We start from the raw sequence: 3741 nt of genomic DNA on the forward strand, positions 1-3741 counted from the left end.
CCAACAAAAAAAAAAAAAAAAAAGAAAACCCGTGGGCAGTAGGGACATCAGAGGGCAGCCCACAAGCCAATGCATCAGTGGGGGAAACCCTTTTGCCTTCTTTTTCATAAGAGAAAGCCCTTGGGGGGAAAAAATGCAAATTCTCAAATGTAAAGCCCTGTAACTTCAGAGCTGGGAGAGGAATTTGTTCAAAGGTCCCTAACATTTTTTTGTTTATTAACAGATGGAGAAGCTATGTGAGACCTCATCCCTGTAGTCAATAAATAAATAAATAGCCGGGTGTGATGGTGCACACCTGTGGTTCTGGCTACTTGGAAGGCTGAGGCTAAAGGATCACCTGAGCCCAGCAGGTCTAGGCTGAAATAGCTAGAATGAGGCTCCTACTTAAAAAAAAAAAAAAGCCGGGCTCAGCCTGTAATCCCACGCCTTTGGGAGGCTGAGGTGAGTGGATTGTCTGAGCCTGCAGGTTCGAAACCCGCCTGGGCAACTTGGCAAGACCTCATCTCTACAATAAATAAAAAATTAACCAGGTGTGGTAGCGCGTGCCTGTACTTCCAGCTGCTTGGAAGGCTGAGGCGGAAGGATCGCCGGAGCCCAGCAGGTCGAGGCTGCGGTGGCCGGGAGTGGCCACTGCCCTCCAGTCTGGGCGACAGAGTGAGACGCCAACTCAAAAATAAATAAATAAATAAATAAAGCAAAGGTTTGCTACCGAGGCATGGTGGTGGCCCATGCCTGCAGTCCCAGCTACTTAAGAGACTGAGGTGGGAGGATTGTATGAACCCAGGAGGTCGAGGCTGTAGTAAGCTATGATCATGCCCACTGCATTGGAGAAACAAAATGGTACAAACCAGACCCTGCATCATCCTCTAGATATGCATAATAACATCAGCATTTTTTTTCTTTTTGAGTCGGAGTCTCACTGTCGCCCAGGCTGGAGTGCAGTGGCATGCTCACAGCCACCACAGCCTCAACCTGCCGGGCTCAAGCGATCCTTCCGCCTCAGCCTTCCAAGTAGCTGGAACCACAGGTGCACACCACCATGCCAGGCTAATTTTTTGATTTACTGTAGAGATGAGGTCTCGCCATGTTGCCCAGGCTGGTTTTGAAGCCCTGGACTCAGTCAATCCTTTTGCCTCTGCCTCCCAAAGTGCTGGGATTATAGGTGTGAGCCACCGCACCCAGCTAAGATCAGCATTTTAAAGGCCAGAAAGAATCCCCATAAAAAATGGAAATCTACCTTTTTTTAAATATGACCTGAAGTCCCCATGTTATTGAGATTTTTATGAGTTTTCACTGAATGTCTTTTGTTTTGGGGTTTGTTTGTTTGTAGTCAGAATCTCAATCTGTCACCCAGGCTAGAGTGCGATGACATGATAATGGCTCACTGCAGCCTAAACCTCCTGGATTCAGGAATCCTTCCGCCTCAGCATCCTGAGTAGCTGGAACTACAAATACGTGCCACCATGCTCAGCTATTTTCTGATTTTTTGTAGAGCCAAGATCTCGTTATGTTGCCCAGGCTGGTCCTGAACTCCTGGGCTCAAGCAATCCTCCCAAAGTGCTGGGACTACAGGCATGTGCCACCACTGGCTACTGTTTTTATTTGTGTAAAGACGAGCTCTTGCTATGTTGCCCAAGCTGGTCTTGAACACTCAGGCTCAAGCAGTCCTCCCACCTCAGCCTCCCAAAGTGCTGAGATTATTAGGTGTGAGCCACCAGGCCCAGCCTCTCTCCCCATTTACTCACTTACTCAATCATTCATTTAGCTCAGTGCAGACTCATATTTATGTTCAGGAAGCTCCAGCCCCTTGACAAGGAGAACCAACCTTAGCTCTCACTCTAGGCTGAGTTTAGATAAAAGGACCCCAAAAAGTAGCATTATAACAAGCAGAGAGAAGCCCAATCATCCTTTCTCCTCCCTTCCCCGGGGCCCAGCTCAAGTTTCCCAGAGCAGCTGGCGGGCACCAAGTTGGAGGACATTTTACATATACTTTGTAATCAAAAGATACTTCATGCATGTGGTTTAAAAAAACTCCTACCGAGTAAACCAAGAGAGGATTTTCTCACACCCAGAGAGGAGAGGTACGGGCAACACGCCCCACGACTCATCCAAGAAGTGATAAAAGCCACAAAGTGATAAAAGATGACAAACGTCAGTTAATCCAAGTTGGAACTGGCCAGACTCAGCTGGATTGTGGCACAGACCATCGGCAGCCTCTAAACACAATGGAGAAGGTGAGTGAGAGGAACTCAGGAGTTCTGTGCTTCTGCCATGAACTTGGGGGTGGGGGACCCCTGAGTCATGCGTGACTCTAGTCCCTCAGGGGAAACTACCTTCCCTACAGCTGTGCTCTGCTGAAACCCATGTGGAGTGGGGCAGGAAGAAGAAAATAAACCCTGAGCAGCTCTAGCCTCCATATCCCAGGAAATCAACCCTTGCTGGATGGGCCCCAAGGGAAAACTCCAGACAGGTCCTGGCTGGGGTGGGCTGCCTGGGAGAACACCTGAGACCCTGAGGCCTGCTTCACTTCCACATTTGAAATACAGACTGCCTGAGGAAAAGGCGGGGAGCTGGGTGGTGTATATTACCATAGCAAGTCCTCACTCCCAAGGTGATTTTTTTTTTGGTTGGAGTCTTACTGTGTTGCCCAGGCTTGAGTGCAGTAGTATGCTCACGGTCTCCACAGCCTCAACCTGCTGGGCTCAAGCGATCCTTCTGCCTCAGCCTTCCAAGTAGCTGGAACTACAGGCGTGCGCCACCACACCCGGCTACCAAGGTGATCGCTTTAGTGCAGCATGGGCACAACATTACCCCGGCAGCAGGCCAGGGACTCCCTCCCAGTCCCAAATGGGGTACAGCCAAGAGTGCAAACTGGGTGTGGAGCTTGAGCTCTTTTTATCCACACCCCTCTTGAAGCCTCAATACAGAGAATCTGGGGAATAGCCAGCGCCCCACCCTCTGCCTAGGTTGGCTGGGCACTCCCTCCAAGCAACAGACGCCAAGCAGGAAGCCCATGGCCACCATCACGGCTGGCTCTTTCCTACAAGTGCCATCTCCCGGCTGGAGATCAACAGCACAGCCCACCACATCTGACGTAATACTTCTGCTTTAGGAAGGTCTGATCCCATATCTCAGTTAACACTACTCCCCAAGCCATCCCAGCCACAACCAGCCCGGGACCACCACAGCTGGCAACTGAGAAACTCACCACACCAAATCCTGTATATACCCAAGAAAACCCCTGAGCACCTACTTCAGCCCCCTCCCAACCTCAGGAAGATGAAAAACAGTCTACTCCCCAAAAAGATAGCTGCACACATGTTTGTTGCAGCTCTGTTCACAGCAGCAAAAACACGGAACCAACCCTGTTGCCCATCAAAGCTGGACTGGATTAAAAAATGTGGTACATGTACACAATGGATATTATGCAGCCATAAAGAAGGACGGATATGTGGACTTTGCTGCAACTTGGATGGATTTGGAGTCGATCATCCTCAGTGATTTATCACAGAAACAAAGAACTGAATTCCATATGTTCTCACTCATAAGGTGACCTTGAACAATTATAATGTGATAAGAAAGCGATTGGCAGTAATGGAAAACTGTCAGGGGAGGGAGGATGGGACTGGCAGTTGAGGGAAACTGCTAGGGGAGGGAGGGGCATACCTCATCAACAAGGGACCTGCATGATCGGTGTTTATATACCTAACCCTTAATTGTACCCCACATCTTTATAATAAA

Source organism: Carlito syrichta, unplaced genomic scaffold (assembly GCF_000164805.1).
Source record: "Carlito syrichta isolate Samal-C Ts95f unplaced genomic scaffold, Tarsius_syrichta-2.0.1 Scaffold307187, whole genome shotgun sequence".
NCBI classification, from domain to species: Eukaryota; Metazoa; Chordata; class Mammalia; order Primates; family Tarsiidae; genus Carlito; species Carlito syrichta.